Source organism: Bidens hawaiensis, unplaced genomic scaffold (genome assembly GCF_021521415.1).
Source record: "Bidens hawaiensis isolate Kalapana, Puna unplaced genomic scaffold, B.hawaiensis_p1.1 tig00035940_1, whole genome shotgun sequence".
Taxonomy (NCBI): Eukaryota; Viridiplantae; Streptophyta; class Magnoliopsida; order Asterales; family Asteraceae; genus Bidens; species Bidens hawaiensis.
In genome coordinates this window covers 1-11,850 of record NW_027496262.1, presented here as the reverse complement: position 1 = coordinate 11,850, position 11,850 = coordinate 1, and positions in this window count along the sequence as shown.

Below are 11,850 nucleotides of genomic sequence, written 5' to 3'. Positions count from 1 at the left end.
ATTATTATTTGGCCTATATTTGGCGATATTGTAGTCGTTTCGACTATTGATGTGTGTATGCCTACTTTGTGTTTGCATGCACTGATGTTACGTGTTTGGGTTGTACGTGTGCCCGACCCTGATTTTATTACTTGGATGAGATGTTACGTGTTTGGGTTGTACGTGTGCTCGACCCTGATGTTATTATTTGTATGGTATTTATAGGGATATAAATATATGGATGTATATAGATGTCTAAGTACGAATACTTAGTGTTGATGATGGCCTAACTGTTCGTATCCCGTATTATATTTTAAACTCTTGGAATGTTTTATAATCCAGTTTTTATAGTTAAACTCTTGGAATGTTTTATAATCTCATTTTTATATTTAAACTCTTGGAATGTTTTATAATCCCGTTTTGATATTTAAACTCTTGAAATGTTTTTAAACGAATTTATATAGGCTTGCTAGCATATGGTAGGCCATGGGATGTTAAATATATATATATATATATATATATATGTATATACATTATTGCTTGGCCTATATTTGGCGATGTTGTAGTCGTTTCGACTACTGATGTTGTGTATGCCTACTTTGTGTTTGCATGCACTGATGTTACGTGTTTGGGTTGTACGTTTGCTCGACCCTGATGTTGAGCCGTGATCAGGTCAAATATATTACTTGGGGAAGACCCGGGGTGAGGAGGCCCGTATCACGTGCTTGGATGTATGAGCCGGGATCTGGTCAAATATATTACTTGGGGAAGACCCGGGGTGAGGAGACCCGTATCTCGTGCTTGGATGTATGAGCCGGGATCGGGTCAAATATATTACTTGGGGAAGACCCGGGTGAGGAGGCTCGTGTCACATGCTTAGGTCTTACCGCGTCCGGGTCAAATATATTACTCGAGTCTTGACTCGTGGTGGAGAGGCCCGTGTACGTGTGTTCGACGATGATTGTATTACTTGGTGAATTATATATAATTTATTTTATTTATACCTTCTCTATTGTTTATAACTATAGCTTTGAAATAAAGTATGAATTATTGTTTATGAAAACTTGAACTCACTCAGCTCAAGCTGACTTTGTGTGTATGTTAGATTAACTTTCAGGTTGAGGATTAGAGATTTCCGCTTGGACGTGCTAGAGACTACTCGAACAGTTGAAGACACATCTAGTCGAAGAATTAATAACGCAAACTGTTTCTTTTAAATTATTACCATAAGTATTTAAATTTTAATTTTGGTCACTTTCCCTGGTTTTGGGAATTTTGATGTTATCTTTTCCGCTGTTATTCACTCTGAACTTGTTTTAAATACAAAGAATCGTTTGGTTTTAAATTTTTGTGAATTTGTGGATGTGATTACCAACTGTAGGATTCCCGGGATTCGGGGTCTTACACAACGCCTATCAGGACTTTGCCGTCAGGATCCTCAGGATACAAGACCACTTCTTTGGAGTCTTGTTCCCCAGTTTCCATGACATTTCTCCTTGTTTTCTGTGATTGCTATGCTTCCCTCAACTTTTTTGTAGACTTCATTGAGGAAGTGTAGCAATCCTTAGAGTCTTGCTGATCACTTTCGATCTTCGCTTTTCCCCATGGGATAGGTAGCTTCACACATTGATGGTAGGTGGAGGTAACTGCCTTCATTTCGTGTATCCATGGTCTGCCAAGAATAACATTGCAACAAGACAAGGAATCGATAACACAAAATTTTTGAATAGAATTTACTCCCTCTATATATATGGGTAGTTTGATGTCCCCCAATGTATTCTTCGTTTCCCCACTGAACCCTACAAGAACTGAGGATCGTGGGACAATTTTCGACTCTGGGATATTCATCCTTCGAAGTACTTCTAGTTGGATAATGTTAACTGAGCTTCCTCCATCAATGAGTATCCTGCGTACATAATGGTTAAAAATAAATAAAGTAATGACTAAACCGTCATGATGAGGATCCTGAACATTGACTCGATCATCCTCATCGAAGGAGATAGCTCTTTGCTCGGCTGTTGTAGAAGTCTTGATTTGCCTTTCACCATTCTCCAGTTTGCACTCATTGGCGTACTTCTTTGCAGCCGAGTAAGAGGTTCCGCATATGTCGGATCCTCCAAAGATCATGTTGATAACTTGAGCGTCTGGGGGAGGTAGAGCAACCTTTTCTGGAACCGGTTCAGGATCCTAGTTCCTGGGCTTTTTTCTTCCAAATAGCTCCTTAAGGTGGCCCTTGCTTAGGAGGTAGCTTATCTCCTTCCTCAAGGCTATGCAATCATTTGTCATATGGCCAAAGTCCTCGTGAAAGGCACACCACTTCGATTTGTCTTTGGGGAGAGGTGCCTTCTCATTTTTTTCTCGGCCATCTTGCTTTGTCGCCCAAGTTCCTAACGGCAAGCATCATTCCTCCCATATCTATGGAGAAGCAATAATCGGATATTCTCGGGCAGTCTTCATCGTCTTCCTCCTCCTCTACAGCGTTGATCTTTTGGCCACCTGGCTTGTTGTGCAGCTTAGAGTTGCTGTTTCTGAAATAGGATCCTTGTTTCTTGTCTTGAGATTCATTTTTCGCCGGAGTGCTCAGTTGGTCTTGTATTCTTTGATCCTCTTCCAACCTAATGAATCTTAAAGCTCTGTTTCGGACTTCATCCAAACTCCTACAAGGGGTCATCACAAGATCTTAATAAAATGGAGAGTCCTTTTGTAACCCCATTTTGAATGCCTCAACAGCTGTTGGGACATCCAAGTTTGGAATTTCCAAGGCCTCTCTTCCAAACCTTATAAAGAATTGCCTAAGGGGTTCCCCACGAGGTTGGACAGCTCTATACAAATCACTAGTTAATTTTTCGAAGGATCTACTGCATGAAAATTGACTATTAAATAAATTGATTAAATGAGAAAAGGAAGTAATAGCAGTAAGGAGGAAGACTTAGCAGCCATTTAAGGGCGGATCCAGTGAGGGTTGAGCCAAAGCCCTTACACAAGCAGGATTCCTTCAACCTATTTGGGATCGGGTTGATTTCCATTCTTTCGCGATATAAGGCTACATGTTCCTCAGGATCCGTGGACCCATCATATAACTTCATACTAGGGGCAGTAAAGCGCTTTGGTATCTCAGCATCGCAAATTGGTGGAGCAAACCTGGATATGTTATGGCTTCCTATTGGTACTTCGGGAATGAGTTTGATGACTTCTGGTACACTCGATATCATATCCTTGAGCTTTTGTATCTCGCGGGCTATGGTTTGATTGATTCTAGTATCCTGCATACCACCATGATTAGTGCTAAAAGATAGGTTATCATAAATGTTACCTTTTGTGTGATCGAAAGATCTAGCTCCATAGCTTCGCCCGGGGTACGTCGTTTCAGCATCAACACTTGGTCCGGTAGGAGCAGTAGTCTGCATTGGTATGAAGTCGCTTTCATGGATTTCCGATGGCCTGGATTGGGGTTCTTTCAAAGGCTCCTTTCCATAAGGATAATAGGATTCTGGATGATGATGGATGATGGATTCTGTTTGGAAGCCCAAGGATCCTGGTTGAAAGGTTGAGGATCCTTGGAGTTGATGGGTGGAGGATCCTTGATAAAATCCAGAGGGTCCGGATTGGAAGGCTGAGGATCCTTGCGAAAGGTGATTGGAGGATCTCACGGGTTGACCCAAAGATCCTTGTTGAATGATAGATGATCCTTGAGTGTACTGGTCAAAGTATTTCTTCTGGAAGAGGTTAGAGGATCCTTGTTGAGGGTAAGAGGATGCTGGATATCTCTGTCCCGAGAATTCCGGAGTGCTAAAGTTAAGCATTTTTGGCATGATGGGGCTTGCGTCTTCAGTAGCCTTTTTAGCTCTTCTAATTTCCTCGATCTCATGGAGGATCCTTTGGTTGGTCTTGTTCTGCTGCTCCATATAGCTCTTCATCTGCGAACACAAAATAGAAACATCTTTGTTAGCAGTTACCGTTTGGGAGATTGTAAGACCCCAAATCCCGGGAATCCTACAGTTGGTAATCACATCTACAAATTCACAAAAATTTAAAACCAATCGATTCGTTTTATTTAAAACAAGTTCAGAGTAAATAACAGCGGAAAAGTGTAAGTATTTAAAAATCCCAAATACGGGTACAAGTGTCCAAAAATCAAATATAAATAAAATATCCGTTTTATTTGAAATCCTCAACCAGAAATGTCTTCAACCTTCCGAGTAGCATCCAGCACGTCCAAGCGGTAGCATCCACTCCTTAACCTGAAAGTCAATCTAACATACACACAAAGTCAGCTTGAGCTGAGTGAGTTCAAGTTTTCATAAACGACATTCATTAAAAATTTAAATTCCATGAGTATGGAATGTAGTAGAAAATCATGAGACCATAAAATCGTAAATAGCTTTTCTTAACCAAATCATAAGTGAATAAAACATTAACATCTTTTCACGCAGCATGGGCCTCCTCACCCCAGGTCTTCCCCGAGTAATATATTTGACCCAGCCGCGGTTTAATAAAACCGTTAAAATCATGCAACACGAGCCTCCCCACCCCGGGTCATCCCCAAGTAATATATTTAACTTGGTCACAGTTTAATAAAACAAAATCACGCAACATGAGCCTCCTCACCCCGGGTCATCCCCAAGTAATATATTTGACTCGGTCGCGGTTTAACATCCAAACACGTGATACGGGCCTCCTCACCCCGGGTCTTCCCCAAGTAATATATTTGACCCAGCCGCGTCATAAACATGCAACACAGGCCTCTTCACCTTGGGTCCTCCCCGAGTAATATATTTGACCCGGTCACAGTTTACCATCACATACACATTCACATACAAGTTCACATACACACATACGACCATCTAATTCAAACCTTCAACCAAACAACATCATCACGTTCAATCCATAAATAATGGATAATATAGGAATTAATACTAGGCCTAATAACAACCTCAAACCTAGACCACAAGTAATATGTATCACCTTAAGGAATATACGACCACAACGAGTCTAAAATATCCTAAGGCTTAGAATATAATTCAAACATAAATGCATAAATGCACAATCACGAATAAAGCCATGTAATACCATCTAAATAGTTTAGAACGATTAAAATCGGGTAAAATTTGTAATAGGGTGTGTATGCTAGCCCAAAACGTAAAAGGATTAAAAAGGGCATCATGAACTCACCTGAAATCAATCGAACACCTGCAACGAGCTAGGAAATCCCTAAGTGCACAATCACAAGCAAGGGCCTGTAAATTATACACAACACGTTACTAAACTAGACTGTAAGAACACTCTTGCCTAATGGGCCGTTCAAGCCCAACACTTTGGCCCAAGGCCCAACAACTTGGCCCAAGGCCCAACCACTTGGCCCAAGGCCCAACACTTGGCCCAAGGCCCAACAACTTGGGCCGAGGCCCAACCCAACCCAATTATATTAACTCAGCCCCTAAAACCTTTCAACTAACCAAATCCACCCTACGATTATGGCCGGGGCTAACCATGATGCACAACTCACCCGCCGGTAATCAAATCGAGTCGAATACGCGCGTAGTAAATCTTAAAACCAATTGTCAAACGACTCAGCCCCAAGTGGACCAAATTCCCATCTTAACCTTTTCTTACATCGTAATTATATCACCCGAGTTGATAGGGTTGACGGTTCCTTTTTACAATTCTCAATTTAACACTTAAACGAAAACTTGCGCACCGCCGACTCGATTGATCAAGCACCAACCAAAACAGCTCCGAGCCTCAAAAAAATAATTTTTCCACAGCCCTTAAACCCCCCTAGGTCTGTACAAACTGATTCGGTCGGTCATCCGATCGCTTAACGCATCAAACTCAACAATTGCCAATCCTACACCCGATAAACCCTAGTTTTCGAACTAAAATCGATTGACCGATCTAAACACCTCCATTGACCAGGAAATTTTAGTATGATGTAAGTGACATACCTAGTAAGATTTTGGTGCAAAAACCCTAATCAAAACAGCCCCTGAATTCCTCAATTGGACAGCCACCATACAAGTCTACAACAAGTCGTTTAACGATCAATACGCGATGTATAAGGATGGTTTAAGGTGTAAAAGACTAGAAGGGAGATGAGACTAACCTTGAATTAGATTTTTACACCTTAATGTTGGCTAGAAAAAGAAAATCGAAGGCCTAAACCCAGCTGCTGGGTTGCGATCGGCCAGGCAAGGAGGAAAAGAAAGCTAGGGTTTGTTTTATGTTATAAAATAATAATTTACGCTCTAGTCCCTCCAGTATGAAGTGTGTAGCAACTTGGGTGGAAAGTTAAGTGAGAAACGTTTACGAGGGTGGCCAGGAGCTCTCGGGAGAATGCCAGGTCAAGCCCGAAGGTGTACGCAATCACTACAAGGCTAAATCTTTGTATCGGAATTTACGGACGTTACAGAGATGGTAGTGGATTTTGATCCGGAGAAAACTGCAGTCTCCTTCTTCTGAGCAACAGTTATAGGTTTTTGTGACTTCATAGAGACAGGTAGTAGTGGTAAAGACACTTGAGCCGAAACACTTGATGCAGCAGTTGTAGAAACGGCTTTTCCTTGAAAGGCCATTGAGTTATAACTTTGAGTGTAGGGATTGAATAAAGGTAAGAATTTCTGGGATTAAAGCACCAATAGCCCCACGGTGGGCGCCAAATTGTTTTGGTTAAAAATCGGGCTAAGGATCAATGAACCAAATTCGTATGTGAGGATTGGTGCAAAAATGAACGGAATAACCAAAGTAACGATTATAGGCAATGAACACGAAGATTTATACGAGGAAAATCCCTTGGTAACTAGTATCCCGCCGGCACAAAAACCTTGGGTAGTGGAAACTATCACTACCAATTATATTGAACTAAAAAGATTACAAATGGTGGAACAATAGCTGATCGTGATTACAGAGTATTTTTGCTAAAAATTCTAAGTGTGCTTGAGTGTTGTGTATTGTGATCAGCTACAATTCAATATATATAGTTACAAGAAGGATAATTGAATAATAAATAGCCATAAAGAGCATTAATTTTCCTGGAGAGAATCTTGCAACGATTACTCATTGTTATAGACGAGTTGTAACTCCTTCCAACGTCTATAATCTTCAACGCTTTGACCAAGTCTTTAACTGTTGAGGATCCTTGATCCATAAAGGATCTTTATTCCTAGAAACAGTCGTCAAGAATAGCTTATCCACAAGAATCAAGAATCCTGGCCCCAAAAGCCATGATGGTTCATCAGGCCACAAATTTCATGAAAAAGTATGGGAAGAATAGTTTCGTGGACTCTGACAGCAACAATATTGGGTTCAACAAAGAAAAGCTCCGTTCTGTAACGAAATGGGGCACTTTTCCAAAGAATGTATAAACCCAAGGCAGGCTGCTGGAGATGTGAAGATCGTTGAAGTGTCTGACAATGAAGGAGGTAAAGCAAAGGATGCTAGGAAAAGGAAGGTTGGTCAAGCAGTTCTAAGGATTGGTCAAGGAACTCAAGTACAAAGGCCCTGCTCACTCAGGTGAAACTTCTTATCCAGATTGGATGAATCAAATGAGTGTGCTGATGAATCCAATGAACTTAGCCGGAATGTCATTTTTGAATGAAGACCAAGCTTCATCAAGCATTGGAGCAGGATGCAGCCAAAATAGGTCTGGCATTCTCGAGGTACATAAACACTTATGCTATCAAATGTGCATTGACAAAGTTGAAAATTATAGAACCCATAATTCTAATCTTATAACAGAAAACATTGACATTAATTATCAAAATGATGAGTATAAGATAGCTGAGAAAATATTTACCACTAGAATTAAAACTCATCATGATGGCATAATTATCTTACATCGAAAGTTATTTGAATCTAATCTGCTAGTGGATTCTCACAGTAAAAGAATAATTGTTTTAAATGCTAAAATTGAAGAACTTGAATTAGATCTAGCTCAAAGAAAATAACTGTCGAAAAGTTTGAAATGGTCTCCGATAAGTTAAACGGCATCATTGGATCACAAATGGGGGTGGAATAAAAGACGGGGGAGGGATATGAACATGATGTAATTCCACCACCTTTCAATGATAACTACACATCTCTACCCCACTTTAGTTTCAATACCCCACCAGATAACGAAATTGTCTATGCAATTGGTCATATACCAAAACCTAAGATATTTGTCCCTGCTGCACCCAAAACTGTTGATCCAATTGTTGAACCAATTAGTTCTAACGGAAATTTATCTTCTTTAGCAGGTTGTGCAGAAGAACGGGGGTCAATAAAGAAAGACATGAGTTGTGAAAAAGAAAGCGTTTTAAATTCACTTTTTGATTCTGATGTGAATCCTAAAAAATCCTTTCTCAACTTTGTCTGTACTAATAACAATACTGTTTCCATGCAAAATAGATTGAACTCATCCTCGGATGGCGATGTAACTTGTGTCAATGTTGATGTTGACATTGATCACACTATTTTGGATTAAAAATATTGATATTATTTCATATAGTGAGTGTGAAACTCTGTATGATGAATCTTTTGTTGAAAATTGTGTTAATGTGAACATACCAAGCTATTCACATCGAGTTTTAATCCTGAGATTACTTCAAATAAAAACAAAGTGTTTGAAAATGAAAAGGCAAGCACTTCATGTAAATATGTTTCACCAAGTAAACGATCATTTCTCAAACAACTAATCATGTAAGAAGTCCACAGTCATACAACTTTATTGATAAAAACTACTATGGTCAGAGTAAACCAAATTATGTAGAGTCATACTACACTAATGTTTTTGATAATCGTGGTCAAAAACCAAATGGATATCGCAATCATCTCCTGTTCTTCCAAGGATCACCTTTTCGGCATCATCAACCATCTTATAGCTCTAACGAATATTATAGGGTTTATAATATGAAACATTGTTGTGTTTGTGGTAATCCTTCTCACCTTGCAAGACATTTCAAGAACTGGCATAAGCAACAAAAGGATATGAGAAAGCAGCTTAATCTGTCCCGATCTACTACTGCTAGAAACTTGAGATCAAGGACTGATCAAACCACAAGTGAAGCCAGTGAAATGGATGTGAGATCCAATAAAAGTAAGAAAATAAGAAAACCTTTTGGGATGACAAAAAGGAAAGAGCAAAAATGGATTCAAAGACTAAAGAGTCTAAGAATTCACCAAAAACAAATGTGAAAAGAAGTCCAAACGTTGAAAAATATGAGGATTTTGTTTTGAAAATAAAAAAGACTAGGTCCAAGAAATTTAAAAACAAGGAGCATGCTTCTGCATAGTTTCCTCAGGACCAGTCGTCGGATGATGATTCACCAAAACCTACCATTTTACTGGACATAAGATAAAATTTGGTGACTTTTTGTTAATCTTCCCGAGACAACCTTGTCTCGGGAACCCATGTCTAATTGATTGCTCATGTATGTAGGGTCAGTCAAGAAGATCTGTCAATAGTATTTGGTACTTAGGCAGTGGCTGCACCCGACATATGACATGAGACGAATCCTTATTGTTCGTCATTCAACCATTTGATGGTGGATCCATATCCTTTATTGGTGACATGGGGGGGGGGGGTAAATAACGAAGAGAGGAAAGGTCTCAAATGGCACTTTGACCTTTGAAGATGTCAACCTTGTGGAACAACTTAATGATAATCTGCTTAATGTCTCTCAAATTTGTGACAAGAAATACTCCACTCTTTTCACCGAACATGAGTGTCTAATCTTGAAGCCAAGTTTCCAAGTCCCATAAGAATGGATTCTGATGCTTACTCTGAGGCACAACGATGCTTACATTTTAGATATGAGAAGCTCGTATTCACGACAAGTTGTTTCATGTCTACTATCTAAAGCCTCGGAGAACAATTCATAACTTTGGCATAGATGTCTTGGTCATGTCAACTTTAAGAATTTAAACAGACTTATGAAAGGAGAGCATGTGAGGGGTTTTCCTGTTAAAACTTTCTCTTACATTGAAAAATGTATTTCCTGTCAAAATGCAAGCAACACAAACTCCCTCACAAGCCCTAGACTATAAATTCTATAGATTCCATTCTTCAGCTGTTACATATGGACTTGTTTGGTCCAATTCATCCTTTGGCAATAGGCTGAAAAACCTATTGTCTTGTTATTACTGATGACTTTTCCCGTTTCAGCTGGACTTTCCTTTTAGGGCATAAGGAAGAAACCGCTCAGTTCCTAATCACATTTATGACTCTTGTAGAAAACCAAATAGATAAGAAAGTCAATTGTATTCGAAGCGATAATGGAACTGAATTCTACAACAAAGTTGTGAATGATTCTTCACTCAAAGGGGATTGATCGTCAGTTCAGTACCCCGTATACTCCACAATAAAATGGGGTTGCTGAACGATGTAACATAAATCTCATCGAAGCTGCAAGAACCAGGTTGTCATATTCAAAGCTTCCATTTTTCTTCTGGGTGGAGCGATTAATGTTGCATGCTTCATCTAGAACCGTGTACTTTGAACAAGCGTTTCGACAAGACTTCGTATGAGATCTACTACATGACAAGGATGCAAGTCAACTATTTTTAGACTTTTGGATGCCAATGTACTCTGCTTCACACAAATGCCAATTCAGGTCCCCATGTTTGCTGAAAAGGCAGATGAGCGTTATTTTGTTGGATATGCTGCCAACAAAACCGCTTATTGAGTATACAACAAGAAAGCAGGGGTAATTATGGAGTCCTTCAATGTTGAATGGCAAGAGCTTAATACAATAGATGCTCGCACGGGTCCAAATTGGTTGTTTGATTATTATAACCTGTTCAATCAATTGCGTGGTATTTCTACCCCTCCAGTTGCAGTCGTTCCAGTCTTAAATGCAGTGCCTCAGTCTATGTTAATTGAGCCTCATCCAAAACCAAGTGTGGTAGATTCTGTTCCCACACCTCCCTTAACATATGTAAATGTGTAGGTTGCTGCTGAAGAGGCTGTTGATAATGGCATTCCTGCTGATGCTTCTTATGACATTGATTCTACTATGGTTCCAGCAACTGTTGTTCCCTTCATGGAGAATCTGTGGGACGGTCCCATTGCTACAGAACATGTGGTTGATCAACCTGATGTCATTCAACTAGCCACTGATGTTCTAATCAATGCTCCCAGTGTGTTTCATTCAGTTAAAAGTGTTACCGTTGAGCTTCAAGTGGATCCGATTCCTCAAATGCCCATCCACCTATCAAATCCAACAGAGAACATAATTGGCTCTCCTTCTGTCAGCATTCAAACAAGAAGCAAATCATGAACTACTAGCACATGTATTTTTGCTTGTTTTTATTTCTCAGGTTGAACCTAAGGACTATCGTGTCGCTCTTAAGGAAAACTCCTAGGTTGAAGCCATGCAAGAAGAATTGTTACAGTTCAAGAAGTTTAATGTGAGGAATCTGGTAAAGAAGCCACAGAACAAAAGACCGATCGGTACCAAATGGGTGTTTTGAAACAAGAAAGATGATAAAGGGGTTATTAAAAGAAATAAAGCAAGGCTGGTGGTGCAAGGTTTCTCACAGTGTGAAGGTCTTGATTATGATGAAGTTTAGGCTCCCATTGCAAGGCTTGAGGCTATTTTGTATTTTTCTATCCTATGCATCATACATGAAATTCAGAGTATATCATTGGACGTCAAGACCGCTTTCTTGTATGGAAAGGTGAAAAAAGAAATCTATGTCAAGCAACCTCCAAGTTTTGAGGATCCAGATCGTCCGAACTACGTTTACTGACTTGACAAAGCTCTCCACGGCCTTCATCAAGCACCCTGTGCTTGGTATGCTACTTTGGCAGAACATCTATCAGAGAATGGCTATAGGAGAAGTGTTATTGATCAAACACACTTTGTCAAGAAGGTTTGCAACAATCTGATTCTG